The sequence below is a fragment of the Lathyrus oleraceus genome, chromosome 3, assembly GCF_024323335.1.
Source record: "Lathyrus oleraceus cultivar Zhongwan6 chromosome 3, CAAS_Psat_ZW6_1.0, whole genome shotgun sequence".
NCBI classification, from domain to species: domain Eukaryota; kingdom Viridiplantae; phylum Streptophyta; class Magnoliopsida; order Fabales; family Fabaceae; genus Lathyrus; species Lathyrus oleraceus.
In genome coordinates, this window is record NC_066581.1 from 214,526,341 (window position 1) to 214,554,014 (window position 27,674).

The 27,674-nt window shown below is 38.3% G+C and overlaps 1 pseudogene; it reads right to left on the minus strand.

Annotated features, from left to right (window-relative positions):
- Window positions 1-8,292: 8,292 nt before the first annotated feature.
- On the minus strand, window positions 8,293-8,392 carry LOC127134135 (uncharacterized; annotated as a pseudogene).
- Between the last annotated feature and the right edge of the window lie 19,282 nt (window positions 8,393-27,674).

The following is a 27,674-nucleotide window of genomic DNA, read 5'->3' on the forward strand; positions in this document are numbered from 1 at the left end:
GAAATAATATCACCAAAATAGGGGATCAGGAGAAAAATCAATGTGATGGAATGGATAATGAAATATTTGATGATGTGTTATATATGCATGAATATGTATGTTTGTGATTATGATTATGCTGGAAAAATAGCACAAAGGATACAAATAAGGAAGATTTGAATCATCACTAAAACACTCGACTAATATTAACAAGATGGAAACACCTACTGGAGAATCCTCTAGGGATGAAAATAAATCATCTAGCTCCAAATAAATCATTTTTGGCTAGGAAGACATGGAGAACATGCTTCCAATCAATCATGACAAACTATGCAGGGGGAAGAGAGCACTGCTGAAGGATAATCAACCAAACATGTCGAGGATAGAGAAGGATCTGTTGAGGATCCAAATTAGTCAATGTTGCGGGGAGTTTTAATTCCACACCATGTCAAATGGGAGATAACCTTGCAGAGGACAAAGATCAATACTGCCCAGAACCAAGCACTACCGGGAATGAGGGAACTTCTATCAGAAGACAAACTCTGCCGAAGAATACAAAAGATAAACCTCTGAATGAGGAATCGAGCAAATTGTTGGGGATATTGTGACTTGTTGGAATAAACCAAAGACCATCCAATTCCTCAATAGTCATCAGATCCTTCTTCGAAATTGTGAAATAAACCAATTCCAAGGCAAAGATAACCGGATTTGACTCACATAGGGGAGAAACTGTCGCGGCTATGCAACATAAACAAATTCAAATGGGGATTTGGAGACCAAATAAAGGTTCTGAGATATCCAGGGTCCAATCATCAAGTCACAAACTAGAGGATGAAAACATGAACACCTCAGCTGGGGAAGATGAATTACAAATGGGACCAATCATCAGCTCAAACAAACGACGAACTGTTGGGGAGGAAAAAGTTACCAAACCAACTTCTTGGGGAGGACCAACAATGCTTCATACTTCAAGACTTACCTGTCATTAGATTGTTGTTGACATTCCTTGCTTAAATCGATTATTCTTAAAGTGCATGTTGTTATTATTTTAAGAAAAATAATTATTCATTGATTTATTTCAAAATTATCATCATAAAAATTCAATTTTATTTAACAGAAGAAAATAAGAAATAGAAATAATTGGATAAAAGTTCAACTTTATTTAATAGAATGGTAGTCCGTCAATGGCGAGACTCCATGGATCTTTACAAAGTTTGAAAATGGTAATTTACATAGATAAGGGCTACATTACAATGATCACTACTCTCCCTACCAAACTTTGAAATCCACAGTGCTTGTCTTCTATTGAGAATGATGGGTCAAAACAAATGATTGTTCAAAACTGCTTCAAAGATTAGGACAACCGGAAGCAATTACTTGCCATAATCCCTAATTTTTGCCTAGATTTCCCCAAGGTGGGGTACTAAATCTATCGGGAAAAAAATTCGGTTTTATGTCTCTAACTTTTGCCTAGATCTCCCTTTCGGGTTTTTAATCCACCGAGACGCTCATTTTTTCCTAAGCCGCCTTTTCGGGTTTTCAACTTAGCGAGCTATTAAATTTAGGCGAAGTATTTCTTAACTGCATCGGCATTCACAGAACGAGTGAACTCTTCACCATCCATAGTTGTAAGAATCAATGCACCGTCCAAAAAGGCTCTTTTGACAACATATGGGCCTTCACAATTAGGAGTCTATTTTCCCCTAGCATTAGGTTTGAAAGAAAAGATCTTCTTGAGCACGAGGTCACCTTCTCTGAACACACGAGGCTTGACCTTCTTATCAAATGCTTTCTTCATTCTCTGCTGATATAACTAACCATGACATATGGCAGTCAATCTCTTCTCTTCAATCAAATTCAACTGATCATATATGGTCTGACACCATTCAGCCTCTGTCAACTTAGCTTCCATCAAGACGCGCAATGATGGGATCTCAACCTCTACGGGGAGCACAACTTCCATGCCATAAACAAGAGAGAAAGGGGTTGCCCCTGTTGAAGTGCGAACGGATGTACGGTACCTATGCAAAGAAAATGGGAGCATTTCATGCCAATCTTTGTATGTCACAACCATCTTTTGAATAATTTTCTTAATGATCTTGTTTGCAGCTTCAACGGCCTCATTCATCTTAGGCCTGTAGGGAAAAGAATTATGGTGTGCAATCTTGAAGTCTTTGCAAAGAGCTTCCACCATATTATTGTTCAAGTTAGATCCATTATAAGTAATGATCTTAATTGGCACACTGTAACGACATATGATCTGATTCTTGATAAACCTTACAACAACTTGCTTGGTTACATTCGCATACGATGTCGCTTCAACCCATTTTGTGAAGTAGTCAATAGCCACCAAAATGAAGTGATGTTTGTTTGAATCTTTGGGATCAATCATGCCAATCATATCAATTCCCCACATGGAGAAGGGCCATGGGGAGGAAATGACATTCAACAATGTCGGAGGAACATGAATTTTATATGCATAAACTTGACACTTGTGGCATTTCTTCACAAACTTGCAACAGTCAAATTCCATTGTCAGCCAATAGTAACCTTCTCTCAACATCTTCTTCGCCATATCATGTCTGTTTGAATGAGTACCAAAGGAACCTTCATGGACTTTTGTCATCAATAGGTCTGCTTCGTGTCTATCCACGCATCTGAGCAAAACCATATTGAAGTTTCTCTTATAAAGCACATCACCATTCAAGTAGAAATTAAAATCTAATCTTCTCAAAGTCTTCTTATCTTTCAAAGATGCCCCAGACGGGTAAATCTGACTTTGGAGGAAACATTTGATATAAAAATGCCAAGGCTTTTCATCTTTGACTTCTTCAACAGCAAATACATGAGTTGGCCTATCAAGACGCATCACAGTTAGATTAGGAACTTCATTCCAAAAATTTACCACAATCATTGAGGCCAACATTACAAGAGCATCTGCCATCCGGTTTTCATCTCGAGGGATATGATGAAACTCAACCTTTGTAAAGAAAGTTGATATCATTCTCGCATAATCTTTGTATGGTATTAAACTGGGTTGATTCGTCTCCCATTCACCTTTGATCTGATTCACAACCAAAGATGAATCTCCATAGACATCAAGATATTTGATTCTGAGATCAATGGCCTCTTCGAGCCCCATAATGCAAGCTTCATACTCAACCATATTGTTTGTACACTTGAAGGTCAATCTTGTTGTAAACGGAAAATGAGTGTCGTGAGGAGTAATAATCATGCCCCAGTGCCATTACCATATGAATTAACAACTCCATCAAATACCATGCTCCAACGAGAACCAGGTTCTGGCCTTTCTTCAAGCAATGGTTCATCACAATCTTTCATCTTCAAGTACAAAATCTCTTCGTCTGGAAAATCATACTGCACTAACTGATAATCTTCAATAGGTTGGTGAGCCAAATGGTCAGCCAAGACACTACCTTTAATAGCTTTCTGAGATCGGTATTCAAAATCATACTGCATTGACAATGAAGCCTAACAACTTACCAGAACGAACACCAAAAGTACACTTATTGGGATTCAAGTGGAGTTTATATTTCCTTAAACGCTGGAATAACTTCAACAAATGTTCAACATGCTCTTCCTTATCACTAAATTTAGCAATCATATCATCAACATAAACCTCAATCTCTTTGTGCATCATATCATGAAAAAGAGTGGTCATAGCTCTCTGGTATGTTGCACCAGCATTCTTCAAACCGACAGGCATCACTCTATAACAGAATGTTCCCCAAGGTGTGATGAATGTGGTCTTCTCCATATCTTCAGGTGCCATCTTTATTTGATTATAGCCGGAAAATCCGTCCATAAATGAAAAGACTTTTTATTTAGTTGTATTGTCTACCAACATATCAATGTGCGGTAGAGAAAAATCATCTTTCGGACTGGCTTTATTCAAATCTCTATAATCAACACACATACGGACTTTTCCATCTTTCTTTGGACCAGACACAATATTGGCCACCCACTGCGGATACTCGGAGGTAACAAGAAATCCAACATCAATTTGCTTCTGCACTTCTTCTTTAATCTTTACTGCCATATCAGGATGAGTTCTTCTCAATTTTTGCTTGACTGGCGTGCATTCTGGATTCAACATCAATCTATGCTCCACAATCTCAGAATCCAAACCAGGCATGTCTTGATAGGACCAAGCAAACACATCTGAATATTCTTGAAGAAGATCAACGAACCCCTTCTTAGCTTCCGGACACAGTTGAGACCCAATTTTAACTTCTTTCACATCATCATCGGAACCCAAGTTGACCAATTCAATCTGCTCTTCAAACGGATGAATGGCTTTCTCCTCGTGCTCAATAAAACGGGATAACTCATCATATACTTCTTCATCATCAATCTCTTCCTCAGCTTCAAACACAGGGAAATCAAAGTTTGGAGAGGGAGTAGGATCATTATATTCAACGGATTTGAGAACCATCCTACATAATAATTTGATATTTTGATTTTAGAGAAGTGGAGTGCAAACAAATATTATGCAGATGGAAAGATTATTATTTATTTATATTTTTTGTGAATACCATTTTCAGGAAAAACAAAAAGTAAAAATAAAACATGTGGATGAATAAAATTGTATTTCATTGATGATAATAAGGAAAATGCCCAACAATGTTCACTTATCCCTTAAGCATAGGAGAAGGATTTTTTTCTTAACATAAATGAAAACAAATTACTTAGAACGGTGAATAACAATAGAAACATCAACAGCAACCCAGTTGTTGCAAGTCTGGCCATGCGTCACAAAGTTGGCACAAGCTTCGTCTTCATCACCACTGTCTTCAATAATGGCAGCTGAGTGTTGATCATTCTCATGAATGAACCCTCCACTGCAGAATACTGGTTGCATAACCTTGACTTTGGCATTGAATGGCTCTGGTTGAAATCCTAGTCTTGCTCTATTCTTATTCTCGGAGATTTCCATAACACGGCCCCACTTATCAATACTGCCAGCCTGAATAGCCTCTTGCGCATCTTTTAAAGAAGACATGGGTGCCCCAGCTTTCTTCAATTTATCAGCAATGGACAAATCTTGGAACGGCATACCAACTTCCTCCTCAGCATCAACGTAAGTAAAAGATGAAAAATGGCTCACCAACAATGCCTTCTCTCCACCAACAACGACAAGCTTGACATTCTTCACAAATTTCAGCTTCTGGTGTAGAGTAGACGTCACAGCTCCAGCTTCATGAATCCATGGCCTCCCTAACAAGCAGCTATAGGCCGGGTGGATATCCATTACCTGGAAAGTAATTTGGAAATCACTCGGACCTATCTTCACTAGAAGGTTCACTTCTCCAATGACAGTTTTACGAGAACCGTCAAACGCTTTAACAACCACGCCACTAAACCTCTTCGGGCGCCTTGATAGGAGAGTCTTGATAGATTTGACTTCGGCAACACATTCAGCAATGATCATGTATCAACCAAAACATTGGACAGAGTGTCCTCCTTACAATTCATTGAAATATGTAGCGCCAAATTGTGATTTATGCCTTCCTCAGGAAGTTCTTCATCACAAAAATTCAAATTGTTACAAGAAGTGATGTTGGCAATGATGTGGTCAAACTGATCCACAGTAACATCATGTTCAACATAAGCATGTTCCAACACTTTCTGCAATGCTTCTCTTTGTGCCTCAGAATTCTTCAACAATGACATCACGGAGATCTTTGACGGCGTTTGGAGCAGCTGCTCCATAATATTAAATTCACTTCTTTTTATTAGTTGTAACACCTCATGATCATCTTTAGTCTTCAATTTGCTGGATTCACCAAACTGACACATCGGATCACTAACCGCATTCACTGTAGGAATCTCTGCCTTCTTACCCTCAGAAATATCTTCCACAATCTTAGGAAAAACCGGACTGAAAACCTGACCACTACGGGTCACCTGATAACATGAAATTATATCACATTTTAGGACTTAATTCAATTAGATTATATTATCATTTACTTTAATTTATCTCATTTTATCAGATATTATGCGGTATTTCCTTTCTATTTATGTCAGGTATCCATTTTGAAGCAAAAGTGAAAAAGGGAAGAAAAGGAGGTGTAAGAAGGAATAAAAAGGAAACAAATAACAAAGACCAAGCCCAGCCCAAAGAAAGCGCATGTTGTGCCTGTGACGGGCGTCACAAAGGTTGTGACGAGCGTCACACTAAGCACACTCCTGTGACGAGCGTCACACATGGTGTGACGGACGTCACACCTTTCCCCTATATTTTTGGCACTAGGAACGCAACTGACCACGTTGAAAGCTATTTCCACGCTTGACCCTCGGAACGAAAAGACCGCGTATACGGAAACCCTTGGAAAGCAGTTACACAAGTAGCAGTATAAATAGCAGCTAATTGGGAAAGCTCTCGGTTCGGAGATTTTCCACGCCTTTTGCCGTTTTCGCATTTTTTTTTCTTCCAGCAGTTTAGGCTTATATTTTTATAGTATTACTTTGCAGAATTTTTATTGTTTTACCTTTTTGCAATTCTATTTTCTTTTCTAGCATTTAATTAATTCTTTTCGCACAATAGTTTCTACACCGGAAACTATTGTGCAACTTTTACCGGATCTAACCTTACGTTAGAATCTAGTTTTTATTTCCTTCGTTTTAATTTGTTGTTTAATTGAAGAATCCAAGAACAAATCCTACTGGCTTGTGGTAGAGTGTTCAAGACTATTGTTTAACGCATTCAGGTTCTTTAATTATTATTTAATGCTTTGTTTTATTACTTATTTATATTATCTGCCTGGGATGAGTCTGTTTATGCATGATATGTATTTTTGTTTGTTTAGCATGTCTGGCTAATTCGCCTAGATATCGGTATGTAAAGTAAGCGAAATAAGGGATCAAGACTAAGTCGGTCTAATCAAACTTAAAATTAAAATCAATCTTTTTACGGTCTCAATTTACAGGTTTAATAACAAAAAATTTTTACAAAAGTAAAAGACATAAAGAAGTTAAAATCAATAGAGCGAGAGTTTGAGGTTTTAACTGGACAGTGTAAATTAGGCATTAATTCTAGATCAGGGCGAGAGCAAGTTTTAGAGTTAATTAAATTATGACCTTTTCCAAAAAGTATTCTTAAAGATTGAATGTGAGGACGAGAGTTAAGCATTCGGGTTTAATTGTATAACCTAAGTCAACAGAGCGAGAGTTTGAGATAAGGGTGTTTAAAACGGTCAGTGTTTTCTTAAAAAGAGTTTCTGCAACTTTATTGCTTTCAAAAAGTGGTTTTTGACTTAATTATGAGTGACAGCTACATTAACATAAAGTCATGGTTTATTCAACAGAGCGAGAGTTTGAGATAAAACCTTTAATCAATAAAGTTAACTGAAACGATTTATTTTAAAACCAAGAAACCGACAAAGAATTGATTCCCTAATTACGACGAACTACATACCGATATCCGATTTATTAATATTTAATCTAGATCTTAGTTTAGTTTTTAGCTTCGCCCCCAAACAATCAACCATTATTCACCTTAGCTTTACGTAGTAACCTTAGATAACGGTATATCGATTCATAAGTCCCTGTGGGATCGATATCTTTTAAAACTACGCGATAGAACTGTGCACTTGCAGTTTGTACCCCAAATTCGACTCATAAAGTCGCGATCAAGTTTTTGGCGCCGTTGCCGGGGACTTTTATTTAATCGATATCGTAACTCTTCTGTTACGCTGTAGAGACTAAGGTTTCTTTTTCTTCTATTCTTTCTTTCGTTGATTTGTATGCCACGCACTCGCTCACAAGGCGAACCGCTCTATTTACGAATCAACGATATCGAACTATATCTCCGAGTCTTACGACGAATTCGGGAATATCGTGCTGCAAACAATCTCCCTCCTATAGAACTTCCTGATTTCAAAAACCTTTTTCCTTCGATAACCGAGATGGCAGAACCAGCTCGTGCTCTTAGAGATTACGCCGCTCCATCGCAAGATGAGCCGCATTCAAGTATTGCTCCGCCCGCAATCGAAGCAAACAACTTCGAACTTAAACCTTCGCTGTTGCAGGCGGTGCAACAGAACCAATTCTCTGGAAATCCTACCGAGGATCCAAACCTTCATTTATCCGTATTTGTCCAATACGCTGATACTGTTAAAGCTAATGGTGTCACTTCAGAGGCAATTCGACTTCGTCTTTTTCCTTTCTCATTAAGAGATAGCGCTAGAAGATGGCTTCAATCTCTCCCTTCCAACTCAGTCACCACATGGAACGAGTTGAAGAAAGTTTTTCTTGCCCGATACTTTCCGCCAAGCAAAACAGCTATGTTAAGAGCCCAGATAAACGGATTTAAACAGAAAGACAACGAGTCTCTTTTCGAAGCATGGGAAAGATATAAAGACATGATGAGACTTTGCCCACACCACGGTTTGGAAGACTGGTTAGTAATTCACACATTTTATAATGGTCTCTTATACAACACAAGGTTAACAATAGACGCCGCTGCAGGTGGTGCATTAATGAACAAACCTTATGCTGATGCTTACCAGCTTATCGAGAGCATGGCCCAAAACCACTATCAGTGGGGAACCGAACGAACAACGGTGGAAAAACCTCAAACGAAAACTGGAATGTACGAGATAAGTAACCTTGATCACGTTAACGCAAAAGTGGATGCTTTGGTCCAGAAAATTGAAAGTTTAAACGTATCACCTCCAGCCGCCGTGGTTGCTATAACTCAGAATTGCGAGGTCTGTGGAATCCAAGGCCACACTCCTACGGACTGTCAACTCTTGACAGGAATCCAAGCAGAGCAAGTAAACTATGCTCAAGGAAGCCCCTATTCGAACACCTATAACTCAAATTGGAAGAACCATCCAAACTTTTCATATAAGAGCAATAACGCTTTGTACGCACCTGGACAGTCTCCAAATCAAGCCCCAGCTATACCTCCGGGATATCAGAAACCGAACCCATCCATGCCTAACAATAACGCCCCTAGGAAATCCAACTTGGAAATCATGATGGAAAACTTTATAGCTTCCCAACAACAAACCAATAAAGATTTCCTAAACCAGAATGTACACACTGGCGAACAACTTAAACAACTAGCAAGCAAAGTAGATGCCTTGGCTACCCATAACAAAATGCTGGAAACACAAATATCACAAGTAGCCCAACAACAAGCACCTACTGCTGCCCCAACTGGTACATTCCCTGGACAGCCCCAACCTAACCCGAGAAGCCACGCTCATGCAATTATATTAAGAAGTGGAACGGAAGTGGAAGGACCGTCTGATCCAAGGATAGAAAACCAAAACCCTAAGAAATCAACTGAGGAAAGTGAACCTAAGGAAAAGGAAGAGAGTAATAAGGAAACCCTAGAAAAGAAGGAACCTTATGTACCTCCACCACCTTACAAACCACCTATACCTTACCCTTAAAGGCTTGTTAAAACCAAAGATGCGGGCCAATTTAGAAAATTTGTTGATCTCCTTAAACAATTAAACGTTACAATTCCGTTCACCGAAGCTATTACGCAGATGCCCTCATATGCTAAATTCTTAAAAGAAATCCTTTCTAATAAGAGGAAACTTGAGGATAGCGAAACTGTTACACTCCCTGCCGAATGTAGCGCTATAATCCAAAACATGCCCCCTAAACTCAAGGATCCAGGTAGTTTCTCTATACCCTGTCACATAGGAAAATTTGTCATCGACAAAGCCTTATGCGATTTAGGAGCCGGAATTAGCGTTATGCCTCTATCCATATGTAAGAAACTGGAAATGGGAGAATTAAGACCAACCAAAATGTCTGTGCAACTAGCAGATCGTTCCATCAAATATCCTGTAGGAATCCTTGAAAACGTTCCCGTACACATAGGTCAATTCTACATTCCCACTGATTTTACAATTATGGACATTAGAGAAGATGATATTACACCCATTATACTGGGAAGACCATTCTTAGCAACTGCCGGTGCAATCATAGACGTAAAACGAGGACGACTCACCTTCGAAGTAGGTGAAGAGAAAATTGAATTCATTCTTTCCCAATTCTTGAAAGCACCTCTAATAGAAGATACATGTTACTTCATGGATATCATCGATGAATGCATAAAAGAAGCAGAGTTAGAAGAAGACAAATCATCTGATTGCCTTGTAGAAGACAGATCTAACCAATGTTTGGCAATAACACCGGATCCTACGCAATGTCTTAACAAACCAACCCCTGACCTGAAAACACTTCCCAAAAATCTGAGATATGAATTCCTAGACTTAGAACTTGAACGACCTGTGATAGTTAATGCAGACCTAGGAAGACTCGAAACAGAAAAACTCCTACATATCTTAAGGAAGTATCCAACCGCACTAGGGTACCACATCACCGATCTTAAAGGAATAAGTCCTTCTATTTGTATGCACCGCATCATGTTAGAAGAAGACTGTAAAACCTCTAGGGAACACCAGAGAAGACTAAATCCGATCCTGAGTGAGGTAGTAAAGAAGGAAATAACCAAGTTATTGGAAGCAGGTATTATATATCCTATATCTGATAGCAAATGGGTTAGTCCTGTGCACGTTGTACCAAAGAAAGGAGGCATAACCGTTATTGAAAACGAAAAAGGGGAAACTATAACTAAACGAATCGAATCAGGATGGAGAATGTGCATTGATTATAGGAAACTAAACAAAGCAACCCGAAAAGATCATTTCCCTTTACCATTCATTGACCAAATGTTAGAACGATTAGCAAAACATTCACATTTCTGTTATCTAGACGGTTATTCAGGCTTCTTTCAAATACCAATTCACCCTGATGACCAAGAAAAGACAACGTTCACGTGCCCTTTTGGTACCTTCGCTTATAGACGAATGTCGTTTGGTCTGTGTAATGCCCCTGCAACCTTTCAAAGATGCATGATGGCAATTTTCGCCGACTTTCTCGAAAACATCATGGAAGTATTTATGGATGACTTTTCTGTATACGGACAAAGTTTCGAAGAATGCCTTGAAAACCTGGAAAGAGTTCTTGAGCGATGTGTAAAAGTAAACTTAGTACTTAATTGGGAAAAGTGCCACTTTATGGTACAAGAAGGAATTGTTTTAGGACACATCATCTCGAACAGAGGAATTGAAGTAGACAAAGCCAAAATAGAGGTAATCGAAAATCTTCAACCCCCAAGAACCGTGAGAGAAGTACGAAGCTTTTTAGGACACGCCGGTTTTTACCGACGATTCATCAAAGACTTCTCTAAGATAACTAAACCTTTAACCGGACTGTTGATGAAAGATGCCGAATTCATATTCGACGATAATTGTTTAAAAGCATTTCAAACGCTTAAGCAAGCATTGATCTCCGCACCCATAATGCAGACACCAGACTGGAATGAACCATTCGAAATAATGTGCGATGCCAGCGATTATGCTGTAGGTGCTGTTTTAGGACAACGAAAGGATAAAAAGCTTCACGTTATATATTACGCAAGCAGAACCCTGGATGAAGCGCAAATGAATTACGCCACTACCGAGAAAGAACTCCTAGCAGTGGTATTTGCGCTAGATAAATTTCGTTCTTACTTGGTTGGAGCTAAAATAATAGTTTACACTGATCACGCTGCTATCAAGTACCTTTTAACAAAAAAGGATGCTAAACCTAGACTCCTAAGATGGATCTTGTTGCTACAAGAATTGGACTTAGAAATCAAGGACAAGAAAGGAACTGAAAACGTAATAGCAGACCACCTCTCTAGACTTGAGAACCTTGAACCGGAAAGAACATCAATTAATGATGATTTCTCGTATGACAAACTTATAGCTACTTTGGAAGAGAACAACTCCGACCTGCAAGTAGAAACCACCTTAGCTATATCTGCCACACCATGGTACGCTGATCTAGTCAATTATTTAGCTGCCGGAATAGTTCCACCTACTTTATCTTACCAGCAGAAGAAACGATTCTTCTACGACATAAAACACTATTACTGGGATGATCCCTTACTTTTCAAAAGAGGCCCCGATGGTATTTTCCGTCGATGTATACCCGAAGAAGAGGTAGAAAATATAATCCAACACTGCCACTCCGCTCCTTATGGTGGACACACAAGTACATCCAAGACCTGCTCTAAAATCCTACAAGCCGGCTTTTATTGGCCAACTATATGGAAGGACGTACATGCGGATATTAAGGAATGTGACAGATGTCAACGCACGGGAAACATATCTAGACGTGACGAGATGCCACAAAAAGGTATTTTGGAAGTAGAGATCTTCGACGTGTGGGGAATAGACTTCATGGGACCTTTTCCATCCTCTTTCGGTAACAAATACATACTCGTGGCAGTTGACTACGTATCAAAATGGATCGAAGTTGTAGCCTCCCCAACAAACGACACCCGAGTAGTAACTAGACTCTTTAAGAATATAATATTTCCGAGATTTGGCATCCCAAGAATAGTAGTCAGTGATGGTGGATCGCACTTTATATCCAAGGTACTCGAAAAATTATTATTTAAATATGGAGTGAGACATAGGATAGCGACACCTTACCACCCTCAGACCAGTGGACAAGTGGAAGTATCTAACAGAGAAATCAAGCAAATACTAGAAAAAACGGTCGCCACTTCAAGGAAAGATTGGTCATTGAAATTACCAGAAGCTTTGTGGGCATACCGAACTGCTTATAAAACCCCCATAGGGACGACCCCATTTAAGCTCATTTATGGAAAATCCTGTCACCTCCCGGTAGAATTAGAACATAAAGCCTATTGGGCTATTAGAAATCTGAATCTAAACTATAAAGCCGTCGGTGAAAAGAGAATCCTTGACATAAACGAATTAGAAGAACTCAGAAGAGACGCCTATGAAAATGCCAGAATCTATAAAGAAAGAACAAAACAATGGCATGACAAGCGTATATCAAGGAAAATCTTCAAGCAAGGCGACGCAGTCCTTTTATTTAACTCTAGACTAAAGTTATTCCCGGGAAAACTACGATCCAGATGGTCAGGACCTTTTCATATCACTAACATCTTCCCCAGTGGAGCAATAGAAATTAAAGGCAAATCCACAGAACCGTTTACCGTAAACGGGCAACGTCTAAAACACTATCATTATGCGGAAACCAATGGAGATTCGCAAATCCTACACTTAGACGAAATGCCCCCAGGACCTATAGATTATACTTAACAGTTTCTTTGTCGAGCTTGCGACATTTAAACAAAGCGCTTAGTGGGAGACAACCCACAATTATTTTCTTATTCTATTATTATCATTTTCCTATTTTTCTTTCCTCAATTATTCTTTTAATTTCTGTTTAGTATTAATTCCTGATTTATTTTAATTCAAAAGAAAAAAAAATATAATAATAATAATTTTTTCTCCTTTCGGCATTTGGCCAAATCCTGACTAAAACTCATGTTTTCTTTTCTCTAGCTGACACTAACCAGATGGGACATTTTGATCGTATGAGTATCAAATTCAGAGGAATGGCTCAGAAACAAAAGTTTGAAGAACTAGCCACTAGAGAGATGCTACCTAGTTTATATGCTGATGATTGGGCTATGACTACCCTTGGACTTAGACAAAGTGTCCTGTATTTGCTGAACCAGATAGCATGGGAGACATCCCCTATCCTGAGACATTTCACCACCTACCGGAGACTCACACTAGAATTCCTTAGCTCATTAATCTATCTACCCAGCCATGGAAAAGGAATTAGCAGAGGCTTTATCCAGTTCAGAATGTTCAAAATGGAGTACCAATTTAATATTAGAGACTTTACCAATCTTTTGGGTTTTCCTACCTCCTTTGACACATTCACAGTAAGCCAGGAAGAACTTTTTGAACATAGAGAACTTGAACACTTTTGGGGTAAGCTGACTGGAAATGATGAGCCCGAAGAACATGAGTTTCTCTCTGGAAACATACATAACCCGGCCTTTCGCTATTTCCATAAGATCCTGACCCACACTTTATTTGGGAAGAAGCCAAATAGTACTTCAGTTTCACGTGATGAACTCTTCATCATATTTTGTGCTTCCCAGAACCGTCCAGTAAACGGTGCCACTTTTATGTTAGCTAATTTGGACCACCTTATCCAGGATGAGCGAGCACCCATTAGAATAGGCAGTTTGATAACTATGATAGGTAATGCTATTGGATTACGTCAGCCTATGCTTGACCTAAGCCCTTTTTGTGGCATTACTACTATGAGTATACCCTTCCTCTTCAACACTATGTTTATAGCAAACCTAGGGTCTGACGAGTTTGAGCTTATTATTGATAACCAGGTTCTTTGCCTATTCACCATGCCCGATCCTAGGACTAGCATTCATAACCGCAGTAACTGGCTCTATAACCTGAACGAAACTCCCACTCCTGCTAGATCCACTGAATCCATCCAGGACTATGAGATTTGTGATGACTATGAGACTTATGATGACCAGATCCCTCATGCTGAATCCGACCCTCAGACACCATCCGGCTATTATGATATTGACCCTCCTCCTCAGCCTGTTCAGACCGAAGAATCAGCCATATCCGACCTCCGGCATCATATGCCCGGAACTGATTATAACACCGCCATTGAAGCTTTGATGTCAGAACAAGACGCCCTCAGAGGAGAATTTACTAACATGAGACACGAAGTTCTAGGATACATGAGCAGTATGACAGATCAGTTTCACGAGTTGCTACATCGTGTTAACTCTTTTGCTCCTCCGGCCAGAGATAGTACAGAGGGATAGAATTTAGTTATTTTTCTAAGTTATTTAGTTTTAAGTTAGATTATTCATTAATGTTATTTGAATTCATGTTCACATTTATTTCTCTTTCATTTCATTGTTTTCCTTTCCTGTATTACATTATGATCATTTTATTGAAGCTGTTTATTTAATTTTATTATGCAATAGCTATTATGCTCTAATGTTGCTACCTATGACTTATTATTATACAAAGCAGATTAAGCGTGCACGATAAATTAAATTGCAAAATAAACCAATCATAAGCAAAACAAAACAAAATAAATAACAAAAATAAAATCCTTTACCAAATTGGTTCTGTGAAACGCTACTGAAGCCTTGCCAAAATGGAATGTGTGACGAGCGTCACACAAATCCATAACGGACGGCACACCAAGTGCCTGTTACGAACGTCACACCCCTGTGACGAGCGTAACACCCTTCAGACTAGTGAACGTTAAGGAGCCGTTGGAGACGAACGTTACACCTTTTTATTTTTTACCTTCCCCATTAATTTCCATTCAACCACACTTAATTACTTTTCAACCACTTCTTCTTTCCAACTTCCAAATTCTTCTCCTATAAATACCCACCAAACCTTCCTTCATTCACCACAAACCATTCTCTCCTATCAAATACATTTCTTTTCTTTCCAAATCACCCCTTTCAAAATTCATTCATCACAATGGCGGGAAATCAGAATTTTGGAAATATCATCTTCCGATCCGAAGATGAAAATTATCAAAGGGAGCAATTCGAGCGTTTCCAACAGCGAGGCGTCGTTTCCACCAGGTACCCCGATTTAACTTGTTTACAACAATTAGGATTACTCCAAGGTATCGAATGGATGCTCCGTCAAGCCAACTTAACCTTCCTTTGCACTCATAATCAACCCACCTACCCATCCCTAACCTTAGAATTCTTAAGTTCATACGACTACACCACTCCCGCCGGTGAAGACGAATTTTTAACCGGTACCGCAACCTTCCGTATGTTTAACACCGAGTACTCCTTAACCCAAAACCAATTGAGTACCATGCTACAATTCCCCATAGAAGGTCTGCTACACCCCAGAATCCCTCCAAACTCAAACTGGAACACAGTTGGCGTTTTCGGCCTTTTTAAGAAAATTTCCGGTATAGATACCTACAACTGGGAAGAGCTCCTTCTCTCCCATATACATAACCCCACTATCCGGTACTTTATCCGCATCTTGCAAAACACAGTTTTCGGAAGACCAAACAACAGCAAGGTCAACTCAAAGGAGCTATTCTTCCTCCAGTGCGTCTTCGAACCAGATACTCAGGTAAACGCCGCCTCCTTTCTATTTCATCATATCCGCACCTTATGTGCTAGAGGCCGGCAACCTTTTATAATTGGTGGATTAATCACCACCATAGCACTTGGCCTAAACCTAGGGGATAAACTCCAAACTTTAGAATCTCTACCTCCCCTATCTATGGATATCAGCTACTGTCGATCCAGCCGCTTGATTAAGAACAGAGTAGGGGAGGACATTATCTTATGGTGAACAACCAGGCAGTTCCAAGCGTTGTTCTACCAAATATCGCCCTAACTGATATCACAAACCCCGACCGCCACCTCTATGATCTAAACGCTCCCGAAGCCATCGAGCCTTCACAAACAAACCCGCACACAGACGAGTTTGAAGCAATGGAGCAAGGTGATCATCCGCCTACACAACAGTCAGTCCCGCTCAGCCCTTCCGGCAATGCAACTGGCCCATCCTCCCAACGTCGTCGACGAAGAAGGCCTGCAACCAACGACGACATCATGGACGCTATTGAGGGTATGCAGGCACAGAATGTCGAGATGATGCAGATAATGCATCAAATACAACAACAACGGGATGCTAGGAATGCCATAACCGACCAGCGGTTTACTGAGTTGTTCAGCAGGTTCGACAACTTAGACTTACGTCCGAGATCACCAGGTCCAAGAACCAGAGGCGGAAGACAACCTTAGTTGTAGTTTCTCTTTCCTTTCCATATTGTATTTCATTCCCTTAAAACATTGGGGACAATGTTTAGTTTAAGTATGGGGGGGAAACCATGTTCTTTCTATTTCCATTTCTTCAAGTATGTACTTTTCCTCACATTGCTATTTCAATTATTATTTGTTTTTAATTATAAAAAAAAAAAAAAAAAAATCTATTATCTTAAGTTAAGTCCCGAGTGTGAACAAAAATTTCCATTATCTATTCCCTCAAACTTTCATGAGCCACAACAACAAAAATTCAACACCCAATAAGTATAAAGGTTGCTCATCTTATCGATCTTGAGTCGAATCAAGACAAAGACTACTACCGCCAAACACTCTAAACGAACCTCAACACGTTAGATCAGGATAAGTACCTATTATACCAATTCCTTGAACTTTTAGTTTTATAGTAACCCCAAAGTAGTTTATACGAGAAGTCAGCACCATCTTAATAGCAAACTACGTGGAGAGCCGATGAATATAAGTGAATGATTCCCAAAGTAACAAAAAAAAAAAAAAAATATATATATATATATATATATATATATATATATATATATATATATATATATATATATATCAGGAAATGCACTAATTAAGTTAGGTGATCCTTACCAGATCATTTAATCTAAAGGTTGCAGATCATACAAAAACACAATATGAAAGATCCATTATGAGTTGGTTCAGTAGGTATCTGGTACTGAACTCGGTAGGGCGGACTACGGTTCAATCCCCCGCAATTTGCATTGGACTGAATAACGAAGTTATCCGACTTATGTACCAGAACTTCTAGCTAAAAGGGGATCATAATCACTAACCGGTTACTCCACTATGTGCGCGAAAAGATAAAGGGCTTAATGTGATTTCGCTAGAATGAAAACGGGTGAAATAAGAATAAGGGAACCAGGATAGCTATCATAGGGTACTTGAACTGATTTGCACAATGCAGGGTTATCAAGGTTGTGACGGTAGTTGTTGATATCAAGATTTAACTCAAGTTGCTTCTAAACAAAATCCACTTGCAACCTATTACGAATTGATGTGTGTTGTGAAATTTCATCTGGCTAAAATTTTCAAAACAAGTTCTATACTGAATTTTGCTTGAGGACAAGCAAAGATCTAAGTATGGGGGAGTTTGATAACATGAAATTATATCACATTTTAGGACTTAATTCAATTAGATTATATTATCATTTACTTTAATTTATCTCATTTTATCAGATATTATGCGGTATTTCCTTTCTATTTATGTCAGGTATCCATTTTGAAGCAAAAGTGAAAAAGGGAAGAAAAGGAGGTGTAAGAAGGAATAAAAAGGAAACAAATAACAAAGACCAAGCCCAGCCCAAAGAAAGCGCACGTTGTGCCTGTGACGGGCGTCACAAAGGTTGTGACGAGCGTCACACTAAGCACACTCCTGTGACGAGCGTCACACATGGTGTGACGGACGTCACACCTTTCCCCTATATTTTTGGCACTAGGAACGCAACTGACCACGTTGAAAGCTATTTCCACGCTTGACCCTCGGAACGAAAAGACCGCGTATACGGAAACCCTTGGAAAGCAGTTACACAAGTAGCAGTATAAATAGCAGCTAATTGGGAAAGCTCTCGGTTCGGAGATTTTCCACGCCTTTTGCCGTTTTCGCATTTTTTTTTCTTCCAGCAGTTTAGGCTTATATTTTTATAGTATTACTTTGCAGAATTTTTATTGTTTTACCTTTTTGCAATTCTATTTTCTTTTCTAGCATTTAATTAATTCTTTTCGCACAATAGTTTCTACACCGGAAACTATTGTGCAACTTTTACCGGATCTAACCTTACGTTAGAATCTAGTTTTTATTTCCTTCGTTTTAATTTGTTGTTTAATTGAAGAATCCAAGAACAAATCCTACTGGCTTGTGGTAGAGTGTTCAAGACTATTGTTTAACGCATTCAGGTTCTTTAATTATTATTTAATGCTTTGTTTTATTACTTATTTATATTATCTGCCTGGGATGAGTCTGTTTATGCATGATATGTATTTTTGTTTGTTTAGCATGTCTGGCTAATTCGCCTAGATATCGGTATGTAAAGTAAGCGAAATAAGGGATCAAGACTAAGTCGGTCTAATCAAACTTAAAATTAAAATCAATCTTTTTACGGTCTCAATTTACAGGTTTAATAACAAAAAAATTTTACAAAAGTAAAAGACATAAAGAAGTTAAAATCAATAGAGCGAGAGTTTGAGGTTTTAACTGGACAGTGTAAATTAGGCATTAATTCTAGATCAGGGCGAGAGCAAGTTTTAGAGTTAATTAAATTATGACCTTTTCCAAAAAGTATTCTTAAAGATTGAATGTGAGGACGAGAGTTAAGCATTCGGGTTTAATTGTATAACCTAAGTCAACAGAGCGAGAGTTTGAGATAAGGGTGTTTAAAACGGTCAGTGTTTTCTTAAAAAGAGTTTCTGCAACTTTATTGCTTTCAAAAAGTGGTTTTTGACTTAATTATGAGTGACAGCTACATTAACATAAAGTCATGGTTTATTCAACAGAGCGAGAGTTTGAGATAAAACCTTTAATCAATAAAGTTAACTGAAACGATTTATTTTAAAACCAAGAAACCGACAAAGAATTGATTCCCTAATTACGACGAACTACATACCGATATCCGATTTATTAATATTTAATCTAGATCTTAGTTTAGTTTTTAGCTTCGCCCCCAAACAATCAACCATTATTCACCTTAGCTTTACGTAGTAACCTTAGATAACGGTATATCGATTCATAAGTCCCTGTGGGATCGATATCTTTTAAAACTACGCGATAGAACTGTGCACTTGCAGTTTGTACCCCAAATTCGACTCATAAAGTCGCGATCATCACCTTTGCTACATATACAATATTTACCACTGAGTCTGCAACTAGTAGAGGAACCTCTTGACTATTCTCAATCATTGTGGCATTATACTGATATGGCACAGCTTTATCGGATGTATAGGGGACAGGTCTCGCTAACCGTATAACCAACAAAGATACCGATATGTTGACATTATTGTTATTGCTGCTATCGAATTGAATAACTACCCGCCCATGGGTCTAAAACACTGGCGCGATGACGCACACATCATCTCCCATATCCCTTGAATGTTGAATCTGGATTACATTCTCATCCATCAACTTCTGGATATCCCTTTTGACAATCATACACCCACGGGGGTTCACACTGCAAATGACACAACCATCATGGTCATGTTCACAATCACTAATCAAACATAGATTTATATGCATCTCCACCAAAGATCTATGGATACGCCTTACATCAAAAACTCTGAAATTCCTGGGACAGTCGCCCACCATGTTGACAGAAGCGTTACCATGAGCAGGCAAAGGATTAGATTTCACATTTGGAGCTTTATCCTCAAAGGACACCATACCACTTTTTACAAGCTCTTGAACTTCATACTTCAGTGGGTAACAATTTTCTATATGATGGCCAGGGGCTCCCTAGTGAAAATCACAGTGAAGATCAGGCTTGACCACCATGGCAGTGGCTCAAGAATTTGTTGAGGGTTTCTTGGATGAATAAGATTCTTGAGTACCAAAGACGGGTACAACTCTGCATACATCATAGGAATAGGGTCAAAAGAGACCTTTTTCCTCTCAAAATTTTGTTGACGATTGTTGTTGTAGTTAGTTCTTTGTTGCGGTTGTTGTTGATGTTGTTGTTGAATTGGAACTGATTAATTGGTTGAATTGTTGGAAAAAATTGGAATCACTGAAGAAACTTGGTGTTGATGCTGATAGGATTGGGAACTTTTCCTCACCTGAGGCCTCATCTTCCTCCATGTTGATAATGCATTAGCCTCTCCTTCCTTCTTCTTAGAAAAATTCCCATCATACTTCTTGCTAGTCAACGCTTCATCTTTGGAAAGACGTCCTTCACGGACTCTTTCCTCTAATCTCATCCCCATGTTTACTATTTCAGTAAAATCATTGGGGGCACTCACAATCATTTGTTCATAGTAAAATGAACTCAGCATCTTCAAGAAAATTTTAGTCATCTCTTTTTCCTCCAAAGGCGGACTAATCTGAGCAGCAAGCTCTCTCCATTTCGGAGCATATTCTTTAAATGTCTCCTTATCGTTTTGAGACATCAACCTCAACTGATCTCTATCTGGTGCCATGTCAACATTGTACTTATACTTATTGACGAAGGCCTCGCCTAGGTCATTGAAAGTACGGATGCTAGCCCTATCCAGGCCCATGCACCAACGAAGTGCAGCACCAGTTAAATTGTCTTGGAAGTAATGAATAAGCAGCTGATCATTATCAGTTTGAGTAGACATCTTCCTGGAATACATAACAAGATGGCTCAACGAACAACTATTTCCTTTGTATTTTTCAAAGTTTGGGACCTTGAACTTCACCGGAGTTTTGACGTTGGGAACCAAACATGATTCAGCAACACTCTTTCCAAACAGATATTTTCCTCTCAGAGTCTTCAATTCCTTGCGTAGCTCAAGAAATTTATCCTTCATTTCATCCATCTTTTCATACACGTTCAGACCTTCAGACGGCTCGGAGTGGTAGATAATATCCTCAACATGAGGCAGAGTATGAATGATAGGAGAAGGCACCGACATGATCGGGCTAGATGCCGCCAGAGAAATAAAAGTGGGCGCATACCCTTCTGGCATAAAATTTGGTGGCGTTCCCCAAGGGAACCCAGTTGGCAAAGTGGGAACAAACTGGCTGGCAGTAGCAACAGGAATAGTTGATGAAACAATCTCGGAAATGACAGTCCTCTGAGGAGGAGGAGTTGCAAGAGATGGTGACTACTGATTCTAAGCAGCTATGACAAACTCCATCAACAATATAAGTCTGGCGATCTCATCCTTCAGCTCTCTATTCTCTTGCTCTAAATGCTCCATTTTTTGTAGTTGATTAGCTCGAGTGTTGTAGTGGCGAGTCAGCTTGGCTAATACACAGAAGAAGAACTTGATAAGACACCTGGCGGAAGAACTCTGTTATGCAAATGATGCATGAAATGCAATGTTTTTGATTGATTGTTTTTAATTTCAAGGAATATATGATGTCTTATTTGCAAATATAATAATAATCAATAATAATAATAATTCAATTGACCATAAAATCTCTTTTTATTCATAAAATTTGGATGGATTACACTGAGTACAACTTTAGAAACCAAAAATACAAATACAAGAGAAAGGAAACTATCATCCTAAGGATCCTTAGCAACTATATCATAAGATCTAGCCAAAGGAGCATACTTCCTGCGGATGCATCGAATCTCTAACTCAAAGGATGTCTTCATCTGAGCCTTCTCAAGGACAAGTTGATCAACAATCTTCTTCCAAGCACCGGAAGGCTGAGGCATACTAGAGGAAATAAATCCTCTGGCTCTCTTTGTCTCTTCACTGCACGGTCTTCAATAATCTCGATAAGTGCATCTATGTCTTTTGACTCAAGCTGCAACTTCTCATGTTATTGGCTCAAAGCACGGAACCGTTCTTCCCACAAGTATCTCTCTTTCTTCATCTTGGCAAGTGCATCTTCCAACTCCTCTACATCTTGGTTAGGGAGAGTTGATGGCTCAACCATAACCAACGACATAGGTATTTCACAAGCGTACAACATCTTCAGCTCCAAAGCTCTCTTCTTCACCCAAATAGTGTAAGCTTCCAAAGCTACACAGTTGCATGGACCAAGCTCGGATCTTCCCTTTTATGCACATTATGCCAAGCATGCATCATCCTTTACTTCAAATGTTGGGGATCTTTACCCTCCTTATAAAATAGACCTTCTAACTGAACGTTATTAGACTTATCTCTCAAGAGGAACCCAAGTTGATGACGAGCCTAAGCAGAGTTGTAGTTGATTCCTCCTTATGTACCAATGAGAGGCACATTAGAGAACTCACCACAACTGTCAATAATATCCAAGCTACCCCATGCATAATCATGCCAAACAATATCATTATTAGTGAGAGACATAAGTCTCTGAGACCACCATAGACATTTTCGGTTCTCTACGAAAGCAGACGTCTGAGGCAAGTGTGAAATAAACCACTTCTACAGAAGAGGAACACAGCACACAATAGTCCCACCACCTTTGGAATTCCTCAAATGCAAAGAGAAATACATGTCACCCAACAGAGTAGGAACAAAATTCCCAATCAAGAAGATTCTAATGGCGTTAACATCAACAAAATCGTCAATGTTAGGGAACAAAGGTAAACCATAGATGAGAAGAACAAAGATAGGTTCAAAAGCATCCAGGCTATCGGCTTGAGCAAAAACAGTAGATCTACCAATGAGGAACTCATATGTCAACCCAAGAATACCTCCTTTCTTCACCAAATGAGCCTCAATCTCAGATTTCTTCAGATGAAGAGCTTCAGCTATGACATGAGATCTGGGAATCTCCTCTAATCCACTGAAAGGTACTTTGTTAGATACAGGCATACCCAATATATGGGCATACTCCTCTAACCTAGGCACCAGCAAATAATCGGGAAAAGTGAAGCACCGATAAAGAGGGTCATATAGCTGAACCAAAACACTCAGAAGTACTTCAACCACATCAGTAGATAACATGGACAAAAGCTTCCCATGACGTTGCTTGAAGTCCAAAGAATCTTATATAAAGGATGACAACTTCCTTAACTCTTTCAAATCACGACATCTGAAACTGTACTTCTTAGTGTTCCTTCGTCCATAATCCATGGTATGAAAATATTTGCAAATAAGACCTTAGTATCATTGAAATTTATTTTTCAAAGATGAATGTCATGATGCACATGTATGCATGAATGCAACAATTACAAACAAGGGATCACAGACAAGGCAAACACAAACAAAGGTCAAGGGATAGATGAAGTCATCATCAAGATCAATCATCCATTTTGATGGATTATGGTTTTCACCTTATCAACATCCAAGTTCCATTGATACTTATGACACTTGATCGGATCAACCGAGAATCAAAAGGTTTATTGCGAGTCACGAGCATGGAGTCAGGTTAAGAACCATCCCAAAGGAGTGTACTAAGGATAAAAACCTGTAGATCATGTTCTAAAAAATTCCCAGAGTCTTGATCCCATCTATCATATATTACAGGTTAGGATGACTAACTCATAAATCCATAATATTCTCAAGAGAAACTCGTCTGAGTGTAGTATTACGTAATAACTGTTATCAAGTCTACACCTGAATAGTCTTTGCACTACGTCCTAAATAGGCAAAGTTGGGTTAAATGTTCTACGGTCCTCAACTTCTCGGACCCCCAATTAGAGAAAGTAATGCTTATCCACAAATAACTTGTGTGACATCAGTAACACTAAAGAGGTCTCCACTGATTATATTGGTCTCAAGCTAACTTGTTAAAGACTACTCCACACAAGTTAAACATGATTATACAATCCTCCTATCTTAATCGCACTCAAGTTCAGGTTAGAACTTATCTCGCCACACAAAGATCGCCAAGCACAACAGACAGATTATATCACACAAACAACATATACAAACATCAAGTATAAAAATATATACACATAAAAAAGTAGGCTAAACCCACTTAGGACTACTCCTCAGCAGAGTCGCCACTTAATTTCTGTAGCGGTAAATTCGTGACCATCAAGCAATGGATAAACTTGACGTTACCAAAACCAGAGTCGCCACCACGCTTTTATTGTTTTCGAAGGAAAAGGGAAAAGTACGAAAAAAACCCAAAGATAAGAAGTTTTCAAATCAAAACTAATAAAATGCTAGAGATTACAGGTAAGGGCGTTGGTTACACAAGGGGAAGGTGTTAGCACCCAAAGTCTCATAGGTACTCCTAGGGAGCCCTTTTTTGTGTGCATATGTTTTTTGGTCTAAATGATGTTTGATTAAATAAAGAGTGTGGGCATGAGAAAAGAATTCATTGATTATATTTTTGTGTTTAACAAGACCTTTATCTTATGCCTACGTACCAACATAAATATGAGGGATCAAAATCCCGTAGTTCGTGGTAAAAATTTCAATGAAGTTGGTGAATTGATTTTAATAAAAGTTTTAACAAGAAAAGGCACAAAAGGCCAAAGATTTGAATGGAGTTGTTAGTTCTTTTTGTATTTTGAAAATTAAGTCAATATAGTTAAGTTTACTTACAAGTTTGATTTAAGAAAAGAAGTTTAGAAATTCAATGCATAAGGCTAAAGTTTCCAATGATTAAAACATGTTTAAGTTTGAAATCACAAGCTAAGAAAGTTTTTGAAAAGAGGGAGAGATTTGAAATTAAAGAAATGAGAGGAGATTAAGAGACTACCCTAAGCAAAAATTTAAAAGTTAAGAGTTGAAAAGATCTGACCAATAGGATGCAATCCAACAGATAAGAATGTCATATAGAAACCCATTTTCATTTGGACTCTAATCAAGCAACAAGCAATAAGCAATGAGAAATATCTGGACATCATAAAGATCAAGGCATCAAATAAAGATAGCCACATCCAAGCAATCACTCCAATAGCTAACAGTCTTCAGTGTCTTCCAATGTATCAGATGAAATATTCCTTGATCAACTCAGAACAAAACATCAGACATAGGCAATATAAAATAACAATTAAATCCAGAGACGAAGTAACAGATGAATCACAGAGATCCAAGGTCTTGCATCAGATAAAAGTCACTGTCAAGGATAACTCAGTCTCATAATGTTGGCATTGTCCAAGTCCTTTAGCATTGGGGATGTTTCCTAGTCCTTCGGGAGGCTTGAATCTGGCTTGATCTTGATCTGAATTCACTTGGTTCTTCCTCCTCTTGCTTGCAGTGATCAATTGAGATGAAAAAGGCAACGAATCCTTGGAGTTTGAATCTCAAAAAAGAAGGTGAAATTCAAACTCGATTTCAAAGAAGCCTTCAAGGAATTCTATGGTGTGAAGTTTCTGAGATAGCTTGGTAAGGTGTATGTGAAGTTCTGATGCAATTCACTTGTTTATATAGGCAAGGGAAATGCTTTCTATACCATTTGAAATTTTTGCCAAAATTAGCAAGTTTGGTGCATGGATGCTTGGGAATTGATTTTGGACTAATTCATGATGTAATCTTACTCCAATTCATGCATAATGAGTATTGAAACAATAACATGTAAGCATGCAATAGGAAATGGTTATTTGAATTCAAAACTTGCCAAAACAAACCTATGAAAGGAACCATAGGCAAGTCCCTCAATCTTTGTCCAAATAAGGTGATCTTGGACTTTTTGAAAGAGTGACATCAAGGGGAATAACTTTGATGTAGAACAAATTTCCATTTGGAGCTTGGATCATGATGAATTTTGAGGTGGAAGTTTTAGAAATCAAACATAATTGAAATGTTTCTAAGTACCAAGTCAAACGACCACTTCTTCCACCTTGAATAACTTTTGCTATGAGCTAGAAATGAAAATGGTTTCTTCACCAAAGTTGTATCTATTTTATCCCTCTTGAATTTGGTAACAAATTTGACATTATTTTGATTTGGCATGAGAGAGTTATTCATTTTAGAATTTGAGGAAAATTGCTTATTCAATGATAATGGCCCAAAATGACCTATAATGTTTCTTCTTCGCACATGCCCTTGAAAGTTGAATTTGAAATTTCTAAAAGAATCAAATTTAGAGAAGACATCGTGAATTTGATCATGAAACTTGGATGACCTTAATCTCATAAGAATTTAGCATGTTATGGTCCTTGGAAGTTGACCTCCTAACTAGGGCACAAACAAAATGACCTATAATCGTTCATAGAAAATGACTTTAAAAGAAAAACTAGATCTTTATGTCAACATGTAAATTGTTTGGAATGTCATAAGGAGTAACTTTTCTTATGGAATAATTTTCATATGACAAACATTGTAGGAGATAAGGTCTAGGGAACCTCGGTTTTGACCAGTTGACTTTCTCTAGTCAACCTCTTTGAACCAACTTATAAACTTGAAGTTATCTTGATCTTTGGGACTCATGGAGGATTATATATGCATAATATGATTTATAATGAAGTATACCTTGATATATTTGATCATTTGTTGAAGAAACTTATTGAGGAAGTCACACAAGATGCCCAGATGAATTAGGGCTTCCAAGGCAAACAAGCTTCAAACTCTTGATGAGTTCTTGATCAAAATGATAAATGAAGATCATGGGGATTCATCTATGATGTTTATAAACATTGTGAATTATTCCTTGATTGGTCTCTTGTCATGAGGGTCTCAAATCCTAGTTGTGAGCTTGATAGGGCACAGGTGGATACACACACTACCTACAAAAGAAAAAAAGTTATTCATGGACATATTTTTAGTATTTTGATTAGTAAATAAAGAAAAATAAAATATGATACAATAAAATGTGATTGGTGATCTCTCCTAATGCAAACCCAACGAATGAGGGGTAAGGAGGATACCAAGGTGTGATCCCAAAGCCAATCCTAATGATGAGATAGCATGAGGGATCTTAGGGTCAAAATTGGGGTCTTACTGTTAGAAGAATGCTATTTGTTCCTTCACCCTCTCAAAGTTTTAATCAAAAGTCACCATCTCTTCATCCTTGAGCGATGATGCCTCTTTGTCAAATCATTTATGGAACTGAGGGATATTTTGGGGGATTCCTTCAAACATTTCCCCTCCTCAGCATATGCATGTGCTTTTAAAGCCATATTTTTTAGGAGGTGATTCAAATCCTCTTATTTTTTCAACAAGGCTATCCATCATCATTCTTAAATACGTTTAGTGACAAAGGTAAGTTTGGATTTCAACACACCTGTCGATTGAAGATGCTTCTCTGTAACACCCCAAAATTTGCCCTCCTCATTCATGCATTCATTTAGCATTTCATATTGCATTTCATCATGTCAATCAGAATTAGATCCGAAAAAAAAAACGAAAAAAAAGGAAAAAAAATGAAAAAAAGAAAACGAAAAAAATGAAAAAAAGAAAACGAAAAAAAAAAAATTTTTTT